At 49.2% G+C, this 12,789-nt stretch overlaps 1 protein-coding gene across 2 annotated transcripts in view; it reads left to right on the plus strand.

Annotated features, from left to right (window-relative positions):
* Window positions 1-12,789, plus strand: part of OPTN (optineurin) — a 139,549-nt gene that overhangs the window by 71,129 nt on the left and 55,631 nt on the right. The window lies entirely within an intron of this gene.

Genomic DNA, 12,789 nt, shown 5'->3' on the forward strand with positions numbered 1-12,789 from the left:
GTGCTGGTCGCTCTGTTGAATAACTCAAGGTCAGCCGGGACAAGATGGTTTCAAATCATCACGAGGAGTCCGAGTGTTTATTCTTTTCCCGCCGTGGATAGAATAAAGTGAGAGTCAACCCCTGTTCTGCACGGGGCCCTGTCACAAAGGATCGTTTACAGGAAGCTAAGTGATATTTTAACAATATGCCTTGATTATGCTGTCATTGCATGCACAGGGGGGAGTGCTTGTATTCAGGAATGGTCGGTTACTTTGTCATCCGATATATTTACCCTGGGGAGAGATGTGATACTCCTTAAGTTGGGTCATATCTAGAACATTGCAGCATACTGCCGTGCGACTACAAGGGATGGGACTCTTGGGTGCGCGGGCCACTTTCATGGCAGTCTCGGCTAGGAGGACGTTGTGGATTCACCAAAGGGATGCAAGTGGTGACTCCGAAAAGAAGTGGAGTCTCTTCCCCGTGAAGGTGAAGCCTGGTTTGGTGATGGCCTTGCTAATATGCTCTCGGCAGGTGCCACGGGTAAGTCTACCTTCTTCCCCTGTGTTCCCTCACAACAGTTGGTGACGCATTGTTGTAGGATGCAGTCGTTTCGACCGAATAGATAAAGATTCCCCTTTTCCTTGCAGGTAAAGGAAGGTAAAAAAGGTAAGAGGTCAGCTGCCTTTTCAGGTTCACAGGAGCATAAATCATCCGTTGTTTTCTGCCACGTCCACCGCAGGACGTTGGATCTATCTTGCGGGGGCCCACACCGGTGGGACCACGTCTAAAACTCTTCAGTCAGTCCTCGAAAGGACATGGACCAGTGAGTTAAGGATAGAATCCCTAGGGGGACATACGGGAGTTTCCAGGCGTTGCCCTCACCGATATTTTTCAAATCGACCTTACCGATCCTCCTCATGACAGGGATGTAGTATGTGACACAATACAAGAGTGGTGTCAGGATCAGGTCATTGTCCTGCTGTTACGGTTTAAAAAAAAAAAAGTGAAGATGCTGTTATTCAAGCTTTTTCGGGCTCCTGAGGCCGGACGGCGCGGTCGGACAAATCCCAATATTCCTGCTTAAACTCCATGAGGAAATCTCTCATGGCAGGGTTATCCACTCTGAAAGAGGATGAAGGAGGACTAGTTACGGTGTCTTCTGCATTAGGCTTTCCTGAGGATTGTTGTTGCCATTTCACCAGGGTGATGGCGGTATGATGGGTTTCCTTCGATAGTAAGGAGTAATTATTCTATACTGGATCGCTCTCTGAATTACGGAGAGATCAAGAAGCCAAATGGTGCAAAACGTTGTTTTCTCCTTGACAGTTCTTCAACAACAGGACTTGCCAGAATCCCTGTTGGTCCCAACGACGCAGTGATCGGCTTGGGCAATATTATTAGATGCAGTACTGAGGAGAGTTTATTTGCTTCCAAAAAAAAAAAAAAGGGGGAAGTTCTGAGAATTCAGAGTCTGGCAGACCTGCAACGGTGTCAATCTGTCAATACATTCAGTTGCTGAAAAAGATGGTTGCGGCCTACGAGGCCACTCAGTGAGCAGGTTGCAGGCCTGAGTGTTTAGCGGGACCTGTTGGACAAGTGGTCCGGTTCCCACCTGGGATAATCATGGTTGGTTTCAAGACCAGTATCTCGCTTCTGTGGTAGCGACGCAATTCTCATCAAGGACAAGGGTCATGTTAGGATAGTTGTCGCCTCATTAACGGTCTAAAGTTAAGGGCCGTCATAACGGTTTTCCACAGGCAATAACCGGAGAAGAAATGGCAAAAGCTAGAAAGATTTCCCGCTGTGCGAAGAAAACATTTACGCGCTCTATCAGCGATGTTCGTTCAAAGAGTGGACAACCGGGAAGCAGACTTCCTCGGTGGATACGTTCTCCGTCCAGGAGGGTTGAGTCTTTCATCAAGCGGTTTTCACAGAAGTGACAAGTCTTTGGAGAATTCCGCAAATAGACAAGATGGCGTCTTGCCTCGACAAGAAACTGCAGAAATTTTGTTCCAGGTCGAGGGTCCCTCAAGCGATAGCATAGGAGATCCCTGACTTCTTCCTCTGCGAGAGGATCTTTTATAGCAGGGGCCGTGTGTGTTCCAAGACTTACCGCGGTTTCCATGGACGACTTGGAGATTGAACGTCGGATCCCAGTCAGAAAGGGTATTCCCAGTGAAGTCATCCCTACTCTTCTTCAGGCTAAAAAGAAGTATCGTCAAAACATTACCACCATATTTGGAGAAAGTTATGTGTCTTGGTGTGAATCCAAGAAGGTTCCTACGGAAGAATTCCAGTTGGATCGTTTTCTCCATTCTTCTGTTACAAGATTGTGTGGATGTGATCTTAGGTTGGGCTCGTTTAAGGTTCAGATTTCAGCCTTATCGGTTTTCTTCCAAAAACAATTGGCCTCCTTTCCAGAGTTTCAAACTTTCCTTAAAGGAGTCTTACGCAACCATCCTCCCTTTGTGCTTCTGTGGCACCATGGGATCTTTACGTGGTGTTGCAGTTCCTGCAATTACTTTGGTTAAACTTTTCAGTAGGGTTAAGTTGAAATTCTGCACTTGGAAAGTGGTCATGCGGTTGAGCATGGCATCCGCAAGGCGGGTGTCTGAGTGGGATCCGGTCTGAAGATCGACAGTATCTAGGTCGACAATGTTTAGGTCGATCACTATAGGTCGACAGTCACTAGGTCGACATGGATGGAAGGTTGACAGGGTTTCTAGGTCGACAGGTCTAAAGGTCGACATGAGTTTTTCACATTTTTTTTTCTTTTTTTGAATTTTTTCATACTTAACGATCCACGTGGACTACGAATGGAACGGTAAAGTGTGCCGAGCGAAGCGGTAGCGGAGCGAAGGCACCATGCCCGAAGCATGGCGAGCGGACGCGGTGCACTACTTTGGGATCCCGGTCACTCTACGAAGAAAACGACACCAAAAGAAAAACAAAAAACCTCATGTCGACCTAGAAGCCCTGTCGACCTTCCATCCATGTCGACCTAGTGACTGTCGACCTATAGTGGTTGACCTAAACATTGTCGACCTAGATACTGTCGATTTGATGAACCACACCCGTCTGAGTTGGCGGCTTGGACTCACGAGCCCTGTTTAATCTTCCATGAAGATAGAGCGGAGTTGAGAACTCGGCACCAGTTTCTGCCAAATGTGGTTTCATTGGTTTCTCTTGAACCAACCTATTGTGGTGCCGGTGGCTCCTGACGCCTGGGCGACATCGAAGTATCTCGATGTGGTCTGAATTTTGACATTTTGTGTTGCCAGATTGGCTCATCAGGAAAACGGAGGCTCTGTTTATCCTATATGCTCCCAACAAGATTGGGGTTCCTGCTTCCAAGCAGACCATTGCACGCTGGATCTGTAATACGATTAAGCTTGCTCATTTTACGGCTGGATTGCCGTTACCAAAATCGGTTAAGGCCCATTCTACCAGGAAGGTGGGCTCATCCTGGGCGGCTGCCCGAGGGGTCTCGGTTTTATAGCCCTGCAGAGCAGCCACTTAGTCGGGTTCAAACAATTTTGCAAATAGTCTACAAGTTTGATACCCTGGCTGTTGAGGACCTCTTGTTTGGGCAATCGGTGATGCAGAGTCATCCGCACTCTCCCGCCCGTTCTAGAGCTTTGGTATAAACCCCATGGTTCTTGAAGCATCCCCAGCATCCTCTAGGACATATGAGAAAAATAAGATTTTAAACCTACCGTTGAATCTTTTTCTCGTAGTCCGTAGAGGATGCTGGGGACTCCGTAAGGACCATGGGGAATAGACAGGCTCCACCGGAGACATGGAAGAACTTTAGGTATGGGTGTGCACTGGCTCCTCCCTCTATGCTCCTCCTCCAGACCTCAGTTAGAAAACTGTGCCCAGAGGAGACGTACAGTACGAGGAAAGGATTTTGGGAATCCCAGGGCAAGATTCATACCAGCCACACCATTCACACCGTATAACCTGGACTATACGAACCAGTCAACAGTATGAAACAAAATCAGCATCAGTCCAAAACTGATTCAACTGAAAACATAACCCTTATGTAAGCAACAACTATATACAAGTCATGCAGAATGTCGTCCGCACTGGGACGGGCGCCCAGCATCCTCTACGGACTACGAGAAAAAGATTTACCGGTAGGTTTAAAATCTTATTTTCTCTTACGTCCTAGAGGATGCTGAGGACTCCGTAAGGACCATGGGGATTATACCAAAGCTCCAAACGGGCGGGAGAGTGCGGATGACTCTGCAGCACCGAATGAGCAAACATGAGGTCCTCATCAGCCAGGGTATCAAACTTGTAGAACTTTGCAAAAGTGTTTGAACCCGACCAAGTCGCCGCTTGGCAAAGTTGTAATGCCGAGACGCCTCGGGCAGCCGCCCAAGAAGAACCTACCTTCCTAGTGGAATGGGCCTTAACCGACTTTGGTAACGGCAATCCCGCCGTAGAATGAGCCTGCTGAATCGTGTTACAGATCCAGCGAGCAATAGTCTGCTTAGATGCAGGAGCACCAAGCTTGTTGGCAGCATACAGGATAAACAGAGCCTCCGTTTTCCTAACTCGAGCTGTTCTGGCCACATAGATTTTCAATGCCCTGACCACATCAAGGGACTCGGAATCCTCGACGTCCGGGGAAACACAGGCACCACAATAGGTTGGTTCATATGAAAAGAAGAAACCACCTTAGGCAAAAATTGAGGACGAGTCCGCAACTCTGCTCTATCCACATGGAAAATCAGATAGGGGCTTTTGTGAGACAAAGCCGCCAACTCCGACACTCGCCTTGCCGAAGCCAAGGCCAACAACATGACCACTTTCCAAGTGAGATACTTTAATTCAACTGTTTGAAGCGGTTCAAACCAGTGAGACTTAAGGAACCGTAACACCACGTTAAGGTGCCACTGGAGGCACAAAAGGAGGCTGATTATGCAGCACTCCCTTCACGAAAGTCTGGACTTCTGGAAGAGAAGCCAATTCCCTTTGAAAGAAAATGGATAGGGCCGAAATTTGAACTTTAATGGAGCCTATCTTTAGGCCCAAATTTACTCCAGTTTGCAGAAAGTGGAGAAAACGGCCCAGCTGGAATTCTTCCGGAGGAGCAGTCTTTGCTTCGCACCAAGACGCATACTTCCTCCAGATCCGGTGATAATGTTTCGATGTCACCTCTTTCCTTGCCTTAATCAAAGTAGGAATGACATCCTCCGGAATGCCCTTCTCCGCTAGGATCCTGCGTTCAACCGCCATGCCGTCAAACGCAGTCGCGGTAAGTCCTGGAACAGACATGGCCCTTGTTGTAACAGGTCTTCCCTGAGAGGAAGAGGCCACGGATCTTCTGAGAGCATTTCCAGAAGATCCGGATACCAGGCCCTTCGAGGCCAATCTGGAACGATGAGAATCGCCTGAACCCCTCTTCGTCTTATGATTTTCAGTATCTTTGAGATGAGAGGAAGAGGAGGGAACACATAGACCGACTGAAACACCCACGGTGTTACCAGTGCGTCCACTGCAATCGCCTGAGAGTCCCTTGACCTGGCGCAATACCTTGGAAGTTTCTTGTTGAGGCGTGACGTCATCATGTCTATTTGAGGCAGTCCCCACTGACTTGCAATCTCTACGAAGACTTCCTGATGAAGTCCCCACTCTCCTGGATGCAGATCGTGTCTGCTGAGGAAGTCTGCTTCCCAGTTGTCCACTCCCGGAATGAAGACTGCCGTCAGAGCGCTTACATGACTCTCCGCCCAACGAAGAATCCTGGTGGCTTCTGCCATAGCCACTCTGCTCCTTGTCCCGCCTTGGCGGTTTACATGAGCCACCGCTGTGATGTTGTCTGACTGAATGAGAACCGGTAGACCTTGAAGTAGGGTCTCCGCCTGACGAAGGCCGTTGTATATGGCCCTTAACTCCAGAACGTTGATGTGTAGGCAAGCCTCCTGTCTTGACCACAGACCCTGGAAGTTTCTTCCCTGTGTGACTGCTCCCCATCCTCGGAGGCTCGCGTCCGTGGTCACCAGCACCCATTCCTGAATGCCGAACCTGCGACCCTCTAGAAGGTGAGCGCTCTGCAGCCACTACAGGAGAGACACCCTGGCCCTGGGGGACAGGCGGATCATCTGATGAATCTGTAGATGTGACCCGGACCATTTGTCCAGAAGGTCCCACTGAAAAGTCCTGGCATGGAACCTGCCGAATGGAATGGCCTCGTAAGACTCCACCATTTTTCCCAGCACTCGAGTTTAGTGATGTACCGACACCCTGTCTGGCTTCAACAGGTCCCTGACCAAGCCCTGAAGTTCCTGAGCCTTTTCCGTCGGGAGAAAGACCCTCTTTTGTTTCCGTGTCCAGAATCATGCCTAAGAAAGGCAATCTGGTAGTTGGAACTAACTGTGACTTCGGTAGATTGAGAATCCAACCGTGTTGTTGTAACACCCTCAGGGAGAGTGATACGCTGTCCAGCAACTGTTCTCTCGATCTCGTTTTTATCAGGAGATCGTCCAAGTATGGGATAATCGTGAATCATCTCTACCATTATTTTGGTAAAAATTCTCGGGCCCGTGGAAAGCCCAAACGGCAACGTCTGAAATTGGTAGTGACAATCCTGCACCACAAATCTCAGGAACGCCTGGTGAGGTTGATAAATGGGGACATGAAGGTATGCATCCTTTATGTCTAGGGACACCATATAATCTCCCTCTTCCAGACTTGCAATGACCGCCCTGAGCGATTCCATCTTGAACTTGAACCTCTTTAAGTATAGGTTTAAGGATTTTAAATTCAGAATGGGTCTGACTGAACCGTCCGGTTTCGGGACCACAAACAGGGTTGAGTAATAGCCCATCCCCTGTTGTTGCAGGGAAACTTTGACCACCACTTGTTGAAGGTACAACTTTTGAATAGCAGCCAAAACCACTTCCCTCTCCGGGGAAGAAGTCGGCAGTGCCGATTTGAAAAACCGGCGAGGAGGCACCTCTTCGAATTCCAGTTTGTACCCCTGGGACACAATGTCTATTGCCCAGGGGTCCACCTGAGAATGAACCCAGACCTGGCTGAAAAGACGAAGACGTGCCCCCACAGGAGCGGACTCCACCCGCGGAGCCCCAGCGTCATGCGGTGGATTTAGTAGAGGCCGGGGAGGACTTTTGTTCCTGGGAACTGGCTGTAATTGGCAGCTTTTTCCCCTTGCCCTTACCTCTGGCAAGAAAGGAAGATCCCCGAGCTCTCTTGGATTTATGTGGCCGAAAGGACTGCATCTGATAATGTGGCGCTTTCTTAGGCTGTGAGGAAACAGAAGGTTAAAAAAGATGATTTACCTGCAGTAGCTGTGGAAACTAGGTCCGCGAGACCTTCCCCAAACAATTCCTCACCCTTGTAAGGCAAAACCTCCATATGACGTTTTGAGTCGGCATCACCCGACCACTGTCGGGTCCACAGCGCTCGCCTGGCAAAAATTGCCATGGCGTTTGCTCTGGACCCCAGTATGCCTATATCCCTTTGAGCCTCTCTCATATAAAGGACCGCATCCTTAATATGGCCCAGGGTCAATAAAATAGTTACCTTATCTACTGATATGGATACCATGGATAAGGAATCTGTCCACGCTAGTACCGCGCTACAAACCCAGGCCGACGCTATTGCCGGTCTGAGTAAGGTACCGGTATGTGTGTAAATTGACTTCAAGGTAGTTTCCTGCTTGCGGTCAGCAGGATCCCTGAGGGCAGCGGTATCCTGAGAGGGTAGGGCCACCTTTTTTGAAAGGCGTATCAACGCCTTGTCCACCCTTGGGGAGGATTCCCAGCGTATCCTGTCCTTGATCGGGAAAGGATACGCCATAAGAATCCTCTTGGGAATCTGCACTTTCTTGTCTGGAGTTTCCCAAGCACTCTCAAATAACTAATTTAATTCAAAAGAGGGTGGAAAAGTAACCTCAGGCTTCTTTTCTTTAAATATGTGGATTTTTGGATTAGGCACCGCTGAGTCATCAATAATATGCAGCACATCCTTTATAGCAATAATCATATAATGAATACTTTTTGCCAATTTTGGCTGCAACCTCGCATCATCATAATCGACACTCGATTCAGAATCCGTCGGTATCTGTGTCAACTACTGGGGAAAGTGGGCGTTTTTGAGACCCAGAAGGCCCCTGTGACATAGGGAAAGGCAGGGTATGACCCTCTGAACTGTCCCTGGACTCTGCTTTGTCTAAACGTTTGTGCAATAAATTCACATTTGCATTTAAAATATTCCACATATCCATCCAGTCCTGTGTCGGCGTTGCCGACGGAGATACCACACTCATGCGCTCCACCTCATCCCTAGGAGAGCCTTCCGCTTCAGACATGCCGACACGCACATACTCACACACCACACACTCAGGGAAAACTTTATCTGGAGACAGTTTCCCCACCAGGCCCTTTGGAGAGACAGAGAGAGAGTATGCCAGCACACACCCAGCGCCATTAACCCTGGGAAACAGAATTTTTCCCCCCCAGATATAGCGCTATACACTGCACCAAATTATGTGCCCCCCCTTCTTTAAAACCCTCTGTCACCGGAGATCAGCAGGGGAGAGTCCGGGGAGCCAGCTTCTCAGCGTGTGCTTGTGTAGAAAATGGCGCTGGTGAGTGCTGAGGGAGAAGCCCCGCCCCCTCAGTGGCGGGCTTCGGTCCCGCTTTTTTTTTTCAACAAACTGGCGGGGATTACTCTAAAAATACATAAATGTGTCTATACAGCCAGTTCTATAGGTATACATTGCTGCCCAGGGTGTGCGCTGTGTGTGTGTGTGTGTTGGGAGCAATGGCGCGCAGCGTTACCGCTGCGCGTTACCTCAGTGAAGCTCTGATGTCTTCTGCCACCTTCGATGTCTTCTGCCTTCCTATACTCACCGGCTTCTATCTTCCGGCTCTGCGAGGAGGACGGCGGCGCGGCTCCGGGACGAACCGCTAGGGAAGACCTGCGTTCTGACTCCCTCTGGAGCTAATAGTGTCCAGTAGCCTAAGAAGCAGAGCCTTGAAACTCGCAGAAGTAGGTCTGCTTCTCTCTCCTCAGTCCCACGATGCAGGGAGCCTGTTGCCAGCAGGTCTCCCTGAAAATAAAAAACCTGACAAAATACTTTTTTACAGGAAGCTCAGGAGAGCTCCCTGTAGTGCACCCAGTCTCCTCTGGGCACAGTATTAAACTGAGGTATGGAGGAGGGGCATAGAGGGAGGAACCAGTGCACACCCATACCTAAAGTTCTTTTTAGTGCCCATGTCTCCAGTGGAGCCCGTCTATTCCCCATGGTCCTTACGGAGTCCCCAGCATCCTCTAGGAGGTAAGAGAAATAGGATTTTAATACCTACCAGTAAATCCTTTTCTCTTAGTCCGTAGAGGATGCTGGGCGCCCGTCCCAGTGCGTACTGTATCTGCAGTTATTGGTTATGGTTACACTCATGTTGTGTTTCCTTTCAGTCAGTCTGTTGCTGACGTTATTCATGCCATGGCATGCGGTATGCTATTATTGGTTGTGTTTACACACAGGTTGTGTTACATTTTCGGTCAGCATATTGCTGTATATTTTTTCATGCCGTCGCCTGGTGTTCTATTGAATGCCACGTTCTGCGGCATGTTTGAGGTGTGAGCTGGTATGACGCTCACCGTGTTTAAACAATAAATTCTTTCCTCGAAATGTCCGTCTCCCTGGGCATAGTTCCTATAACTGGAGTCTGGAGGAGGGGCATAGAGGGAGGAGCCAGTTCACACCCCTTTTAAAGTCTTAAAGTGCCCATGTCTCCTGCAGATCCCGTCTATACCCCATGGTTCTTGAAGTATCCCCAGCATCCTCTACGGACTAAGAGAAAAGGATTAACCGGTAGGTATTAAAATCCTATTTTCTCTAACGTCCTAGTGGATGCTGGGGACTCTGTAAGGACCATGGGGAATAGACGGGCTCCGCAGGAGACATGGGCACTTTAAGAAAGAATTTAGATTCTGGTGTGCTCTGGCTCCTCCCTCTATGTCCCTCCTCCAGACCTCAGTTTGAATCTGTGCCCGGACGAGCTGGGTGCTGTTCAGTGAGCTCTCCTGAGCTTGCTGTAAGAAAGTATTTTGTTAGTTTTTTTATTTTCAGGGAGCTCTGCTGGCAACAGACTCCCTGCATCGTGGGACAGAGAAGCAGCCCTACTCTCTGAAGCTAGGTCCTGCTTCTTAGGCTACTGGACACCATTAGCTCCAGAGGGATCGTACACAGGATCTCACCCTCGTCATCCGATCCCAGAGCCGCGCCGCCGTCCCCCTCGCAGAGCCGGAAGACAGAAGCCGGGTGAGTATGAGAAGCAAAGAAGACTTCGAAATCGGCGGCAGAAGACTCCGTTCTTCACATGAGATAACGCACAGCACTGCAGCTGTGCGCCATTGCTCCATACACACCTCACATACTCCGGTCACTGTAAGGGTGCAGGGCGCAGGGAGGGGCGCACTGGGCAGCATATGGACCTCTGTTGGCAAAAGTAAACATATATACAGTTGGGCACTGTATATATGTATGAGCCCCCGCCAAAAAGATATGTATTTTAGCGGGACAGAAGCCCGCCGTCGAGGGGGCGGGGCTTCTCCCTCAGCACTCACCAGCGCCATTTTTTCTCCACAGCTCCGCTGAGAAGAAGCTCCCCACGCTCTCCCCTGCAGATCATGGTAGAAAAAGGGTAAAAAGAGATGGGGGGCACATAATTAGGCGCTAAAAACACAAATACAGCAGCTACTGGGTTAACATTAAGTTACTGTGTTATTCCTGGGTTATATAGCGCTGGGGTGTGTGCTGGCATACTCTCTGTCTCACCAAAGGGCCTTGTGGGGGAACTGTCTTCAAAAAGGGCATTCCCTGTGTGTGTGGTGTGTCTGTACGCTTGTGTCGACATGTCTAATGAGGAAGGCTATGTGGAAGCAGAGCGGGAGCAAATGAATGTGGTGTCTCTGCCGACGGCACCGACACCTGATTGGATGGATATGTGGAAGGTTTTAAATGATAATGTTAATTCCTTACATAAAATGTTGGAAAAAGCTGAAGCCTCAGGACAGTCAAGGTCCCAACCCATGCCTGATCCTATGTCGCAGAGGCCGACAGGGTCTCAGAAGCGCCCACTATCCCAAATTATTGACACGGATACCGACATGGATTCTGACTCCAGTGTCGATTACGATGATGCAAGGTTACAGCCAAAATTCTTTCACTTCCTACAGTCAGGAGTGACTTTGGGCCTAAAATTGGGTTCCATTAAGGTCCAGATTTCAGCCCTATCCATTTTCTGTCAAAAAGAGCTGGCTTCTCTACCTGAAGTTCAGACGTTTGTGAAGGGAGTGCTGCATATTCAGCCCCCTTTTGTGCCCCCAGTGGCACCTTGGGATCTTAACGTGGTGTTGAGTTTCCTGAAATCCCACTGGTTTGAACCACTCAAGACGGTGGAATTGAAATATCTCACATGGAAGGTGGTCATGCTACTGGCCTTGGCTTCGGCTAGGCGTGTGTCAGAATTGGCGGCTTTGTCACATAAAAGCCCCTATCTGGTTTCCCATGCGGATAGAGCAGAGTTGCGGACCCGTCCACAATTCCTGCCAAAAGTGGTTTCATCTTTTCATATAAACCAACCTATTGTGGTGCCTGTGGCTACTACTGACTTGGAGGATTCCGAGTTGCTTGATGTGGTCAGGGCTTTGAAGGTTTATGTAGCCAGAACGGCTAGGGTCAGGAAAACAGAATCTTTGTTTATCCTGTATGCTTCCAACAAGCTTGGTGCTCCTGCTTCAAAGCAGACTATTGCTCGCTGGATCTGTAACACGATTCAGTAGGCTCATTCTGCGGCTGGATTGCCGCTGCCAAAATCAGTTAAGGCCCATTCCACTAGGAAGGTGGGCTCTTCTTGGGCGGCTGCCCGAGGAGTCTCTGCATTACAGCTGTGCCGAGCGGCTACTTGGTCAGGTTCAAACACTTTTGCAAAGTTCTACAAGTTTGATAACCTGGCTGAGGAGGACCTTGTGCTTGCTCATTCGGTGCTGCAGAGTCATCCGCACTCTCCCGCCCGTTTGGGAGCTTTGGTATAATTCCCATGGTCCTTACGGAGTCCCCAGCATCCACTAGGACGTTAGAGAAAATAAGATTTTACTTACCAGTAAATCTATTTCTCGTAGTCCATAGTGGATGCTGGGCGCCCGTCCCAAGTGCGGACTTCTTCTGCAATACTTGTATATAGTTATTGCTGCAATAAGGGCTATGTTATTGTTGCATCAGGGTTGCACTGATGCTCTGTTGTTGTTCATACTGTTGACTGGGTAAGTTTATCACAAGTTATACGGTGTGATTGGTGTGGCTGGTATGAATCTTGCCCTGGATTTCCAAAATCCTTTCCTTGTACTGTCAGCTCTTCCGGGCACAGTTTCTCTAACTGAGGTCTGGAGGAGGGACATAGAGGGAGGAGCCAGAGCACACCAGAATCTAAATTCTTTCTTAAAGTGCCCATGTCTCCTGCGGAGCCCGTCTATTCCCCATGGTCCTTACGGAGTCCCCAGCATCCACTATGGACTACGAGAAATAGATTTACCTGGTTTTGCCCAACTGCTAGCAAATTTGCTGCTGCGATCAACTCAGAATTAGGCCCATTGTTCAGCCGTTGCTGAGTTTTCAAGCTGGTTAGCTTGGTTTGCCTTGTATGTGTGAGCTGGTGTGAATCTCGCCACTATCTGTGTAAAGTCCTTCTCTCGAAGTTGTCCGTCTCCTCGGGCACAGTTTCTAGACGGAGTCTGGTAGGAGGGGCATAGAGGGAGGAGCCAGCCCA

Source organism: Pseudophryne corroboree, chromosome 6 (assembly GCF_028390025.1).
Source record: "Pseudophryne corroboree isolate aPseCor3 chromosome 6, aPseCor3.hap2, whole genome shotgun sequence".
Lineage (NCBI taxonomy): Eukaryota > Metazoa > Chordata > Amphibia > Anura > Myobatrachidae > Pseudophryne > Pseudophryne corroboree.